Source organism: Corythoichthys intestinalis, unplaced genomic scaffold, assembly GCF_030265065.1.
Source record: "Corythoichthys intestinalis isolate RoL2023-P3 unplaced genomic scaffold, ASM3026506v1 HiC_scaffold_23, whole genome shotgun sequence".
In the NCBI taxonomy this organism is placed as follows: domain Eukaryota; kingdom Metazoa; phylum Chordata; class Actinopteri; order Syngnathiformes; family Syngnathidae; genus Corythoichthys; species Corythoichthys intestinalis.
In genome coordinates, this window is record NW_026651592.1 from 1,285,882 (window position 1) to 1,301,815 (window position 15,934).

The following is a 15,934-nucleotide window of genomic DNA, read 5'->3' on the forward strand; positions in this document are numbered from 1 at the left end:
ACTCCTGCTTTTGAAACCTCACAAAGTTTTGAATAAGTACGGTAATAACTTTAAAACAATAGGCAATTGTCATGACAAACAGTGGGGCAAATAAGTATTTAGTCAACCACCAATTGTGCAAGTTCTCCTACTTAAAAAGATTAGAGAGGCCTGTAATTGTTAACATGGGTAAACCTCAACCATGATAGACAGAATGTGGGGGGAAAAAAACAGAAAATCATATTGTTTGATTTTTAAATAATTTATTTCCAAATTAGAATGGAAAAACGTATTTGGTCACCTACAAACAAGCAAGATTTCTGGCTGTCAAAGAGGTCTAACTTCTAACGAGGTCTAACGAGGCTCCACTTGTTACCTGTATTAATGGCACCTGTTTTACCTCATTATCGGTATAAAAGACACCTGTCCACAACCCTCAGTCAGTCACACTCCAAACTCCACGATGGCCAAGACCAAAGAGCTGTCAAAGGACATCAGAGACAAAATTGTAGACCTGCACCAGGCTGGGAAAACTGAATCTGCAATAGGTAAAATGCTTGATGTAAAGAAATCAACTTTGGAAGCAATTTTTAGAAAATGGAAGAAATACAAGACCACTGATAATCTCCCTTGATCTGGGGCTCCATGCAATATCTCACCCCGTGGCGTCAAAATGATAACAAGACAGGTGAGCAAAAATCCCAGAACCACATGAGGCGACATAGTGAATGACCTACAGAGAGCTGGGACCACAGTAACAAAGGCTACTATCATTAACACAATGCGCCACCAGGGACTCAAATCCTGCACTGCCAGACGTGTCCCCCTGCTGAAGCCAGTACACGTCCAGGCCCGTCTGCGGTTCACTAGAGAGCATTTGGATGATCCAGAAGAGGACTGGGAGAATGTGTTATGGTCAGATCAAACCAAAATAGAACTTTTTGGTAGAAAACACAGGTTCTCGTGTTTGGAGGAGAAAAAATACTGAATTGCATCTGAAGAACACCAGACCCACTGTGAAGCATGGGGGTGGAAACATCATGCTTTGGGGCTGTTTCTCTGCAAAGGGACCAGGACGACTGATATGTGTAAAGGAAAAAATGAATGGGGCCATGTATCGAGAGATTTTGAGTGAAAATCTCCTTCCATCAGCAAGGGCATTGAAGATGAGACGTGGCTGGGTCTCTCAGCATGACAATGATCCCAAACACACAGCCAGGGCAACAAAGGAGTAGCTTCGTAAGAAGCATTTCAAGGTCCTGGAGTGGCCTAGCTAGTATCCAGATCTCAACCCCATAGAAAATCTGTGGAGGGAGTTGAAAGTCCATGTTGCCCAACGATCTCCCAAAAACATCAATGCTCTAGAGGAGATCTGCATGGAGGAATGGGCCAAAATACCACCAACAGTGTGTGAAAAGCTTGTGAAGAGTTACAGAAAATGTTTGCCCTCCGTTATTGCCAACAAAGGGTACATAACAAAGTATAGAGATGAACTTTTGGTATTGACCAAATACTTATTTTCCACCATGATTTGCAAATAAATTCTTTAAAAATCAAACAATGTGATTTTCTGGGGGTTTTTCCACATTCTGTCTGTCATGGTTGAGGTTTACCCATGTTGACAATTACAGGCCTCTCTAATATTTTCAAGTGGGAGAACTTGGACAATTAGTGGTTGACTAAATACTTATTTGCCCCACTGTATTATTCTAAAAATAGTTGTTGAGTCTTATGCCTACTGCCTGTCGTACCCACCTGGCAGGACCACCAGCGTGTGAAACAACAGTGACATGTGGCCGGTTTGCAAAGTGTGACCCCAACGTGCTCAAATGTGCAAGTCGACATGGCATGTGCTGTGTTTGGTTCATTCTTAACACATTCCGTCCTAAGTCAATATTTGGACTGCTGCTTATACGACTTTATGAGTTTTCAAAGTTTTCAAATAAGTTGATAATGCAACAGTATTTTTTTACGTGCTAGTCTTCTTATATATTTTTTAAAAACTCAGTTGGAGTTGTTTCATGAATACCACTGAAAGTGTCAGTTCATTAGCATCTTTGTAAAAGCCCACTTGTGTCATGTACAGTACAAAATATTACATTTCAACATAACGCCCCCTCCCTCCTCTTCCCAAAAATCCCATCTTTCCCTCAAGCGTGACACATAATGGCACTATTTCTTCTTTTTTTTTGTTACAGTCTTTCACAAAAAGTAGATCCATGCGGTTCCCACAATTGTCATGCTAATGAGACCCCTCTTCCATTGAGAAATCATTTTGTCAAGATCCACTGTCTGTGGACGCGCAAGGTCTGTTTCCCATACATCTCGCTGAATGAATGATTATGATGGAGCCCTATTAAAGGGCCCTAAACAATGTAAAGCAGATTAAGGGCTTGGCCCACCAATCACATGCTCATTTTTGTGCGTGTGTGTTCTAAAAGGCGTATTCATTGTTACATGTACTCAATTGGATCTTTGTTAAAACAATGTGGAGGAGTGCAAAAAGTGATTATTTTTGGGGTGCAAACATAGCTTTTATTGTGAACGTAAGAAAAGTAGCTAGCAGTAATCCGCGTGCAGACTTTAAACTGTCCGCCTTGTTTGTGGTCATCACTGTAACACAGTAGGACACATTAAAGCGACAGTCTTCAGTGATGCGAGCGGACCACCCACTCGGAGGTGCTCTCATGTTTAGTCAACATCTTTTCAGGCATCTGTCCCCCCGTAACACCCCTGCTTCCCCCAACTGCTCCCCCATTTAAGGCTATGCGCTGTACTCAAGCTGGATCACTGCCAATCAATCTTCAGGTCACTTGTGTTACACTGCCTGATGTGACGGTATTATGGGATGGATCTTGTTACAAGACATGGGTTCCCTATAGCAGGGGTCCCCAAACTACGCCCCGCGGGCCGGAAACGGCCCACAGGCACATTTGGTCCGGCCCCCTGAACAAAACAAAAAAAAAATGTTGTAAAAAAAAAAAAAAATAAAATAAATATATATATATATATATATATATTTATATATATATATACATATATATTTTTTTTCAATAGTGTTATTCATTTCCTGGCTTTTTTCTGTGAAGAACCCAGAGAGGTTTATTTGGTTATTATCTATTTAATTAATAGTGTTATTATGATATTATATTATATTATATTATATTATATTATATTATATTATATTATATTATATTATATTATATTTAAGGGTGTCAAACGATTAAAATTTTTAATCGAGTTAATTACAGCTTAAAAACTAGTTAATCATAATTAATTGCAATTAATCGCAATTCAAACCATCTATAAAATATGCCATATTTTTCTGTAAATTATTGTTGGAATGGAAAGATGAGACACAAGATGGATAAATACATTTAGCATACGGTACATACGTACTGTATTTGTTTATTATAACAATAAATCAACAAGATGGCATTAACATCATTAACATTCTGTTAAAGCGATCCATGGATAGAAAGACTTGTAGTTCTTAAAAGATAAATGTTAGTACAAGTTATAGAAATTTTATATTAAAACCCCTCTTAATGTTTTCGTTTTAATAATAAAATTTGTAAAATTTTCAATCAAAAAATAAACTAGTAGCCCGCCATTGTTGATGTCAATAATTACTTACACAATGCTCATGGGTGCTGAAGCCTATAAAATCAGTTGCACCTAAGCACCAGCAGAGGGCGACAAAACTCCAAAAAACACAACAAGTGGGCATTTCACTGTGCTGTCATTTTAATCTGTTTGAGCGGGGCATGTGCGTTAATTGCGTCAAATATTTTAACGTGATTAATTTCAAAAATTAATTACTGCCCGTTAACGCGGTAATTATGACAGCCCTAATTGTATTATATTATATTATATTATATTATATTATATTACATTACATCATATTATATTATATATATATTTTATTTACTTTTGTTCCGTGAAGAATCCAGAAAGGGTTATTTGATTGTGATTTTCTGAAAAACAATACATTTTTACTAGGGCTGTCAAAATTATCGCGAACGGGCGTTAATTAATTTTTTTAATTAATCACGTTAAAATATTTGACGCAATTAACGCACTAGGCCCGCTCAGACAGATTTAAATGTCAGTACAGTGAAAGGCCAACTTGTTAATTGTGTTTTATGGAGTTTTTCCGCCCTCTGCTGGCGCTTGGGTGTGTAATGTCGCCCTCTGCTGCCGATTCAGTGCAGCTGATTTTTTGGGTTTCGGCGCGCTTTTCTGACGTGATTATATGTCGACGCGAACTCACACTAATAGACAGTGCTATTCAGACCAGCTAACGTCCGCATCCAGTATTCAGTGGCAGTTCTCATAGCCCCATCACACTGTTTGTGTCTAATACATGCATCGCTTGTGAGTTATATTCCTCCTTTGTTTATATTCATGAGCATTAGATAGTTATTGATGATGTGTATTTGAATTTGTTCACATATATGGTCAAATGCAGTTACATTGTTAGATGCTTGTGAGCTAATTGGCTAGTGCTACTGCTCAAATGGACACGTGTGTGTACATTTTATGTTGTTTTGTGATTTATGCAAGTTATTGACACATTGCCTTGTTATTTTCAGTTTTACAAAAATACAAGAAATGTGCTCCTGTCAAAAAGAGATGACTTCAGTAAAGCCCATGCAACTTTGCCACACCGTCTGATTTCTTTTTGGAACTTATGTTCGCTATCTGTCAATTTGTGTACTCACACACATTGAGGACAGAATAGGGCTACTAGTTTATTTTTTCATTGAAAATTTTACAAATTTTATTAAAACGAAAACATTAAGAGGCGTTTTATTATAACATTTCTATAACTTGTACTAATATTCATCTTTTAAGAACTACAAGTCTTTCTATCCATGGATCACTTTAACAGAATGTTAATAATGTTAATGCCATCTTGTTGATTTATTGTTATAATAAACAAATACAGTCCTTGTGTACCGTATGTTGAATGTATATATCCATCTTGTCTTATCTTTCCATTCCAACAATAATTTACAGAAAAATATGGCACATTTTATAGATGGTTTGAATTGCGATTAATTGCGATTAATTACGATTAATTAATTTTTAAGCTGTAATTAACTCGATTAAAAATTTTAATCGTTTGACAGCCCTAATTTTTACATTTAGGCACTCCTGCAATCGTCACACTTTTTCTGTTACAAACTGACCCCGGCCCCTCATCAGAGAAGGGAAGGGTTATGTGGCCCTCACAGGAAAAAGTTTGGGGACCCCTGCCCCGATAGTCTATGATGTGTAATTTACTCGTGCGCATTTGTTATTACAGGTGAGTAATCAATCATACATTGGCAAACTAGCGCTCAGTTACTGGATGTAAATCACATTCAGTGGCTGCTAATGAGCTAAACAAGTCTTAAATTAATTTAACATACAAATTTTTAGCCGGAAAAACTGTTTTTGTGAACACGTCAAATGCAATAAACATACTGCATTCTGGCAAGTTGATATTGAAGTGAGTTGAGGAGCTTCACTTGGACACAAAAGTTGTGCTTTGCCACCACCAAATGGCATTTAAAGGTGTTATTTTTTTAGACCTTAATTACTTGCAGATTTTCACATTTACTGTTTTTATCGCACAATTTCAATAGTTGTAGCTCTGTGTGAGTCTTGATTTTTTAAAATACTCTTTGACAAGATTCAGTCATTTAATAGTTTGCAAAACATCATAATACTGGGACTCTAAAAGTCGTAAGGTTGATGAAAATGACTTTTTTAAAATTTTAGAACCCATTAAAAATGTTGTTAGTTTGTTATTTTATACAATCTTCAGATTGACATGGTCTTTCAACCCCAATTGAACCCATTTGTGAACCAATTTTAAGTAGATTGGGCTAAGCTAAGTTACTAAAGTTAAGTACAGTTTTGTGTATCTGTAGTTTACTTGAGGACAAAAATGAAGTGGTATTTTATACAATTACTTAACTACATTTTACAGCAGGTATCTGTACTTTTGACTCCACTACTATTCAAATGGTCGCATACGTTTCACGTTACTTTTGTTTGTTTTCTGTTTTTCACATTCTGAATGGATAGTTTCATTTTCATGCCTCCGGTGCAATCGATAAACCCGGTGCAACTATACCATAACTGAGCAGTAGAGGCAGCAACACGAGTACAAGCAAGATTAGGTAAGTGAACAAAATGTTGACCAAAAACCACCAAACTCTGGCACAGTAGATGTCGGTATGCACCTGATAGTTGCTTGCAATCTGCCATAAAGCTAAGTTTTGGAGTCCTTGAGCTTGTTAGGCTTTTGTCAGTCAATTTGATTGCTTATTTTTCCATTCTGCACTGTTTTAACCCCTTCAGACCTAAGCATGCTGCTGAAGGACATGACGTGTAAGTGTCTTGAAACCAATACACTGAATTTACAGTGCCCTCCATAATTACTGGCACCCCTGAAAAAGATGTGTTTTTTAGCTTCTAATAATTTTTTAATTCAAATAATATGGGACCTTAATGGAAAAAAAGAGAAAAATCCAACCTTCAATACAAGTGCATTCATTCAGTGGGGGAATAAATCCCACATAAAGAAAAAACTATTTGACATCAAATAATGTGTGTCACAATTATTAGCACCCCTGGTGTTAATACTTTGTACAACCCCCTTTTGCCAACAAAACAAGGTCTGGGGACTGAGATGGCCATGGGAGGAGCTTGATTTTGTGTCTGGTGAACCATTTCTGTGTAGATTTGGCCATATGTTTAGGGTTATTGTCTTGCTGAAAGACCCAGTGACGACCCATCTTCAGCTTTCGGGCAGAGGGCAACAGATTTTGATTTAAAATGTCCTGGTATTTCAAAGCATTCATGATGCCATGCACCCTAACAAGGTTCCCAGGGCCTTTGGAAGCGAAGCAGCCCCACAGCATCACTGACCCACCCCCATACTTCACAGTGGGTATGAGGTGCTTTTCAGCATGCGCATCTTTCGTGGCACGCGAGACCCACTTAGAGTGTTTGTTGCAAAAAGGCTCAATCTTGGTCTCACACAAAAATACACACGGTCCCAGGCTTCAACTGGGACCGTGTGCTTTGGTCAGATGAGACCAAGATTGAGCTTTTTGGCAACAAACACTCTAAGTGGGTCTGGCATGCTGTGGGGCTGTTTCGCTTCCAAAGGCCCTGGGAACCTTGTTAGGGTACATGGCATCATGAATGCTTTGAAATACCAGGACATTTTAAATCAAAATTGGTTGCCCTCTGCCCGAAAGCTGAAGATGGGTCGTCACTGGGTCTTCCAGCAAGACAATGACCCCAAACATATGGCCAAATCTACATAGAAATGGTTCACCAGACACAAAATGAGGCACCTCCAATGGCCATCTCAGTCCTCAGACCTTGTTTTGTTGGCAAAAGGGAGTTGTACAAAGTATTAACACCAGGGGTGTTAATAATTGTGACACACATTATTTGATGTCAAATATTTTTTTCTTTATGTGGGATTTTTCCCCCACTGAATAAATGCACTTGTATTGAAGGTTGGATTTTTCTCTTTTTTTCCATTAAGGCCCAATATTATTTCAGTGAAAAAAAAAATATTAGAAGCTAAAAAACACATCTTTTTCAGGGGTGCCAATAATTATGGAGGGCACTGTAGTTGCTATTGACCTATTCTATTCTATTCTATTCTATTCTATTCTATTCTATTCTATTCTATTCTATTCTATTCTATTCTATTCTATGAAGCAAGTACTTTTGTATTTGAGTATTTTCTTAGATATTTGTACTTTTAAGTAATTATTTGCACCTGTATCTGTAATTTTACTTAAGTAAAAAAAAAAAAAAAAGTGGGTACTTCATCCCCCACTGATGACGATAGACGTCCAATCAAGTAGCTTTTTTCATCCGTCTGCTGTGGATTTCAATGATTTCATCATTAGTAGACGTCCCAGCCATTTCAACTGGGAAGGCCTTCCTAGTTCAAATGAATTGAAAGTCCACCATGATAATGAGACGCCTTTTCAACTGAGAAATCATTTTGTCAAGATCCACTGACTGTGGACGCGAAAGCTCTGTTTCCCATACCCATTCACTGAATAGATGGTTATGATGGAGCCCTATTAAAGGGCCCTAAACAATGTAAAGAAGTTTCAGTCCATTCAAATCAATTTTGACTGAGAAGGTCCTCCCACTTCAAATGGATGAGACGTCGATCATCGTCAGTGGCAGTGAATGAATCAACATGCACCAGTTCATTCTGACACATGGATATTTTCAGTATGGTTTTGTAGATGGGCTTAATGTTATCATCAGTTTGGAGCAATACTGCAATCATGCCCATTTACAAGCATACAACACTTTTCATCTCCAGTGATCTCTTCCTTTACCAGCAGATTTCTCCAAAGTAGCTCAAATGGACTGTGAGAAAACATGAGATTAAGGCACAAGCAGCAACTTGCAAGCAAGTGAAGACGTCTTCCACCGTTTTCTGTCTTTCTTGGGTGTTGTCTCGGCTTTGGGCTTAAATGTCACGAAAGCTCGCCACTGCCTGTCAGCAATATGGAGCACAGTACAAAATGTGCTTTTTGGTGCTGATGAATCACTTTATCGAACATGCAACTCAAGTTTTTAGATTGTATTCACCGTATGCACTGATTGTGCATTTTGGAAATATTTTAAAACAAGAGTGTCATTAATATGTAGGTTCCCTTGACACTTTTGGTGGGCTTCCTCTTTGGCTGCAAGTCTAAACAGGCCGACAATAGGGCAAAACCAGACATGTTGAAGGTGGAGCAACATAAGCCCCCATAAGTGGCTGGGAAAGCTCGAACCCCCACCTTCCTGCGCACGCCCATTTCGGGATTATACAGCAGTTTACACAATTCAAAATTTCCTCACAGATTGTAATTTTGGTCCTTTTAAGAATATAATGCTTTAAAACATTTATTTTAAAAACATTTTTTTTATAAAGATTTGTTACTCACCAAAAGCACAGCAGTCACTTTGCAACAGCTATACTGGAGGGAAAAAAAAAAAAAATTGTCATCACAAAGCATATACTGCACATACAGTGGGGCAAATAAGTATTTAGTCAACCACCAATTGTGCAAGTTCTCCTACTTGAAAAGATTAGAGAGGCCTGTAATTGTCAACATGGGTAAACCTCAACCATGAGAGACAGAATGTGGAAAAAAAACAGAAAATCACATTGTTTGATTTTTAAAGAATTTATTCCCAAATTGGAGTGGAAAATAAGTATTTAGTCATCTACGAACAAGCAAGATTTCTGGCTGTCAAAGAGGTCTAACTTCTTCTAAAGAGGTCTAACGAGGCTCCACTCGTTACCTGTATAAATGGCACCTGTTTTAACTCATTATCGGTATAAAAGACACCTGTCCACAACCTCTATCAGTCAGACTCCAAACTCCACTATGGCCAAGACCAAAAATCTGTGGGAAGACAATCTACAATTAGATAAAATGCTTGGTGTAAAGAAATCAACTGTGGGAGCAATTAATAGAAAATGGAAGACATACAAGACCACAGATAATCTCCCTCAATCTGGGGCTCCGTGAAAGATCTCACCCCGTGGCATCAAAATGATAACAAGAGCGGTGAGCAAAAATACCAGAACCACACAGGGGGGACCTAGTGAATGACCTACAGAGAGCTGGGACCACAGTAACAAAAGCTACTATCAGTAACACAATGCGCCGCCAGGGACTCAAATCCTGCACTGCCAGACGTGTCCCCCTGCTGAAGAAAGTACACGTCCAGGCCCATATGCGGTTCGCTACAGAGCATTTGGATGATCCAGAAGAGGACTGGGAGTGTTATGGTCAGATAAAACTATAATAGAACTTTTTGGTAGAAACACCGGTTCTCTAGTTTGGAGAAAGAATACTGAATTGCATCCGAAGAACACCATACCCACTGTGAAGCATGGGGGTGTAAACATGCTTTGGGGCTGTTTTTCTGCAAAGGGACCAGGACGACTGATCTGTGTAAAGGAAAGAATGAATGGGGCCATGTATCGAGAGATTTTGAGTGAAAATTTCCTTCCATCAGCAAGGGCATTGAAGATGAGACGTGGCTGGGTCTTTCAGCGTGACAATGATCCCAAACACACAGCCATGGCAACAAAGGAGTGGCTTTGTAAGAAGAATCAAGGTCCTGGAGTGGCCTAGCCAGTCTCCAGATCTCAACCCCATACAAAATCTGTGGAGGGAATTGAAAGTCCCCAAAACATCACTGCTCTAGAGGAGAGCTGCATGGAGGAATGGGCCAAAATACCAGCAACCGTGTGTGAAAAGCTTGTGAAGAGTTACAGAAACGTTTGGCCTCCGTTATTGCCAACAAAGGGTACATAACAAAGTATTGAGATGAACTTTTGGTATTGACCAAATACTTATTTTCCACCATGATTTGCAAATAAATTATTTAAAAATCAAACAATGTGATTTTCTGGTTTATTTTTTCCACATTCTGTCTCTCATGGTTGAGGTTTACCCATGTTGACAATTACAGGCCTCTAATATTTTCAAGTGGGAGAACTTGCAAGAACAATTAGTGGTCGACTAAATACTTATTTGCCCCACTGTACATCTACAAAGCCTCAAGAATTAAGAATAAGTGTGACTGAAATAAGCTGAAATGATGCGATTTGAATAGGAAACAAGTTTTGTTTCGTTAGGTTTCGCCTATAGTTCGTGAACTCATTCACTGCCATTGACAGTGATGGACATTTGAAATGTGCGAATTGGCATTAATGCTCATATTTTAGTACAGGGGTCTGCAAACCACAGCTCTTTGAACCCTCTGATGCAGCTCAGCTTTATATTTAACAAATGAATATTTAATTGAAATTTATTCTTGCACTTGCCAGATTTAACAAATACGTTTAACTTCCCTTTAGTTGGCAGATCAAGTCAGGCACACTGTTTTGAGTGTTTGTTAACAGAATCACTCTGTAAAGTCACGGTTCCAGGGGCACTGGAAGTCACTCAAAACAGGGGTGCTAAGAATCTCTTTTCCCATCCAAAAACAGCCATTTCGGTCCATATTTGTCATGCTCATGCTTTTTCGTGCACAGTACTCACGCATGCTGGATAGTTTACACACTACTACTAGGCTACTACAAAGACAGCATTGTATTTCACCTACATTGTGTGTTGGAGTTTTTGTATTGGAAATAAATGTGTCCTTATGTTATAAAGCAAATCCCCGCTACTAGACAGCGCAATGACACACAAACACATTTGAAAACTAAAAGGCCCAATAAACCTCAGTTTAACACCCACTTTTCACAACACTCAAATGAATTGCACAAAAATATCAAACAGCGCTCTGCACGGTGACTGCTCATCAGCAACAACAAACAATAAAATGGCTACAATGCAAACTATTTGGAGTTCTCCAGTGTCTAAATCTGCAGCTAACTTTTCCTCGCTGGGCACTATTATAAACTACCGTAATCTTTATTTTCGACCTCGGATTGAATTTTAGAAATTGTTGCTGTTTTTGTTAAGAACAAAAATCACTAATTCATCTGTGCTCATGTTAATGCCTACTCTGTCATACTTAGCTTTTCCGTTCCAATAGCGCCTTATCCAACGTGACCTGGTAGCAAGCAAGGTGTCAAACACACAAAAAAAAACTTTTTCAAAAATATACACAGTGGGGAGAACAAGTATTTGATACACTGCCAATGGGTTTTCCCATTGACTGTGTATCAAATACTTGTTCTCCCCACTGTACGGCGGAAAACACAGACAAGACTGAAAAAGCAGTTTCTGCTCTTGCACCCATCTTTAAAATAAACTGCTGCATTTTAAGCCAAAAGAACTGTTGAGTTTGATAGAATATGTCTATATGCTGCCATAGCAGATTCATGGCACACTAAGCCTCCGAACTATTTTTAATTTGTCCGTTTTACTCTGAAAACACCCATTTACAGACGTCGCACAACCGCTTTTGTTTAAACCTAGCCATAAGAAGGTAAATAATTATATTTATTATTCAAAATGTCATTTTTAGCTTAGAATCATTAATTGATGTCTAATATTTAGTTTAAAAAAAAAAAAGTGACTTAAAAAAATGATTCACTTGCATATTTTAAACTTTTAAACAAATTACGTCACAATGAAAAATTTGGCGTCTGTAAAAAAGTCACAGATATCTACCTCATAACTATCGCTTAATTGTTACTGTCGCATTTTCCCCGATATGTTAGATGATAAATAATCGATCCAAACAAAAAAAAAAAGGAAAAATAACGTTTAAAAGGGTAACTATATGAAAAAGAAAATCTCAGCCACTCCTTGTTGTCTGTGATTTCTACATCGCGATCCTTGTTATTTCACATTGTTTCACCCCAAAAATAAAAAATAAAAAGTTAAAAAAAAATTCAGCTGTGTCTTGACACTTGGTGATACATGCTACATGGAGTTTTTGGATCGAAACATGGCATGTACACGATAATATCTCGTTAAAATCGTGGAGTCATTAATTTTGCTCTTGCGTGCTCTCGCCTCCAGTTAGGGTTTTGCTGTTTAAAAATTTTTTTGTTTTTTGTTTTAGATGCCTTCCTGTTCAAAATTTTTCTTCCCCCAGAAAATTTTGATTTTAAGCTTTCCAATGATGTATCACATGTGCCTATCGGACAATTTTGAAATGTGGCCAAATTTGGGGTCTCAGAGCGGAACTTCAAGTCACCTGAGTGTTTTCCACCATCAGTGTTGTTAATCTTACTTCATAAGAGTAATTAGTTACAAATTACTTCTCCCAAAAAGTAATTGTGTAAGTAACTCAGTTACCTGAATGTAAGACTAATTAGTACCTTGGCAAAATAACTGGTGATAATTTTCATGTTTTTTTTTTTTCTCAAAACGGATCACACAATGTGAAGTTTAAAGGGTTTTTTGGGACACTTGGTCCTAGCCCAATTCTTTACCCTAAATTTAACCAGTTTCAGGGGTATTGCGGATATTGCGATAACTAGATAGTAACCTTCGCTATGTGTGGAAGTCATTTAATGTTGTGAATCAACTGTTAAAGTTGTTAAAATTGCTCCCGTTATTGCATTAGTTCCCTTCTGTCTACTTTTGACATGTGTAAGTTTTAAAACTATTTCATCATTTAAAGATAGATTTAAGTCAAGATTTTGCCGATATAGGAGCATTTTAGATAAAAAGTTACTTAGGTTCGCTAGGAAGGTTCACTACAAGAGAGCCTTTCTGAGAGGTATACTGCTTTAAGATGGCGGTTGTCTACTAATGCATCTAGTTTTTTATTATACATGTTGCTAATGCAGCCGTGTCTGTCATTTGCATCTAGTTCTGTAGATATGTGATATCTACCGAAGCATCATGTGGGCGTAGTTTGTAGGTAATTGGCTACAGTCAGGTATTATTGGAGCCACCTTGCATTGTAGCATCGCGTTTGCAACTGCGTCACCCTCCCTTGCCTCCTCCCCACTCCTGCTCTGCTCTCTCGTCTCCGTGAGTCCGTCTTTCTCAGACCTTTCTCGCGTCAGTCAACCAACATAGTAACGCACGCCTTTCCCGCCTCAGTAACGGTAACGGCGTTGCCAAGATGAGAAAAGTAATTAATTAGATTACTCACTACTGAAGACAATAATGCTGTTAGTAACGCCGTTATATTCTAACGCAGTTATTAACAACACTGTCCGCCGTACAGTGATACCTCCCTACTTTGCGCTTCAAACCCCACCTCCTCAGTCCATCTTGGATTTTTTTTCAATTAATATAGTATTTTATAGCGATGTCCCGATCCGATCACTTACAGCCTCTAACTCTAACTGAGTGACAGGGGTGCTGCTTCAATCTTGCCAGAGGAGCTTGGTTGTGTGCTATCTTCAAAGCCCCAGATCTGTCAATCATCGTTTCGCTTGTTAAACGCAGCAGTAGTGTGCTGTGGCAACTCATTGTGTAAGGGACGAGAGGCTGGTCGCAGCAGCGTGAGTGGATTTGAGTGGACTCACTCAATAAAGCATTTAATAAAGACAAGCATTTTGCCACGTTTTTCTTGTTCATAAATATTCCGGTGGGACAGTAACATTTTTAAAACTTTTTTTTCATACTTTGGGGGAAAAAGGGAAAAATTGTTTTATATGTATCTCTTCCCAATGGTAAATCTGAATACATACATTGAATGCACTGGATTTACGATTATTGGGGGGGGCATTATCAGCAAAAATGAGGGATCACTGTATTTACTTCCCAAAGTTAAATACGCTATTGTTTCAATGTTTTATTTATTGATTTATATATTTTTTAAAATTCTTAGTCATCACAGACTTTCAGACATCAAGACATTTGGGGACATCTTGCAAGTGGAAACTGACTTTACATAGTTCACGCACACAGGTCAATAATTCACCAACTATGTAAATTCATAGTTGCCAACTAGAAAGGTGTACCCACATGTCTTTGTGCCATTCACAGGCTTTCTATTCTGTGGAAAATGGGCCATAATGGCTTTTTGAGGACTAAAGGTTGCCGACCCCTGTTCTAGTGCCATTGACGGTAATAGACGTCCCATCCATTTGGACTGGGAGGGTAAGCAGCGATCCGATCCCTGTCCAAATGGATAAGGCGTCGATTGCTGTCGATGGCAATGCATGAGTTTAAAATGTTTTCATCTCTACGACATGAGGTTATTCACCCAGCTGCACAGTCACATAATAGCTGACAATAATAATGTACGGAGCCTCTAAAGGGACATCGACAGAAATAAAATAAATTCAAACTATGTGGTGCACGCCAAATATGTGGTGCGCACTAGAAACTATCTGGTGCGCTCTAGAAAACTATTTGGTGAGTACCACTAAATTGTATGTGGTGCGCATTAGAAACTATCCGATGCGCACCAGAAAACTATTGGTGCACACCACAAAGTTCCCTTTTATAGGCCACAAACTGCAGGCGTGCAACTGACACCAGCAGTTTTGTTGTGCTAAAAATGATTAATACAGGATTTAGTTGAGCTTTACTTCAATCTTGGACTCAACTATAAAGATACTACAGCATTACTTGCACATTGTCACCATTACACCAGATTGTTTCTGGTCCGCACCACATACTATCTAGTGCAAACCAGATGGTTTAAATTTGTTTTATTACTGTCGATGTCCCTTTCAGGGCTCCATAGCAATGAATGAGTTTAAAACAGCATTTTATGTCTTCACTGTCAATTCTAGCCAGTGAATTTGTTGAAACGTTTAAGCCACTATTGCATTTGGAAGGTGTTGCTGTGTTCCCTTTGGATAGGTTTATACCGCAGGTCTTAATGCACAATTCCGATTTTTTTGTCATATCTGTTCTTTTGACTCGCCTCTTCCCTAAAAGCCGCATTCAAGCTAGGTGCTAACGCATTAGCACCTAGCTGTTTGATGACGTAATTGCTGCATGAATTCAGATTAGGGGGACTTGACAGTTCAGACGCAGCCACGTTCTGGAGAAATGTGGCCCAGATCGGATTTTAACCACATTCAAAAGTGACCTAGATCGGATTTGAAATGGTCCACTTTTATGCGACCTGTTCCATTCAGACTGTCAAGTTAATGCCTGACTCGAGTCGTAAAAACACACAAAAAAATCGATTTGTGCGTTTAGACCTGCAGTATGAACCAAGCCTTAGTTTGAGTGTTTTAAGTGCTAATATGTCATTATAAAACAACTAAATTTAAGAACAACTCTGGCTCGTCTGTCACTATCATTGGCAGCCAATGAGTTAAGTGGGAGTCCTGAAACTAGATGTTGTCATATATTTAGAAAATTCAGTGACTGTAGCATGTGAAAGCAAGATTGTCAGAGGTAGCTAGTGTCAAAGGCCACAATGCCATACAGTATAAACTGGATTTAAACAGGTAGGTTAAAGTAAAAATTCAATTATTGGTTGGTTGCTTGGCTCATTTCTTTGAATTCATTTCTGTACAGTATTTATA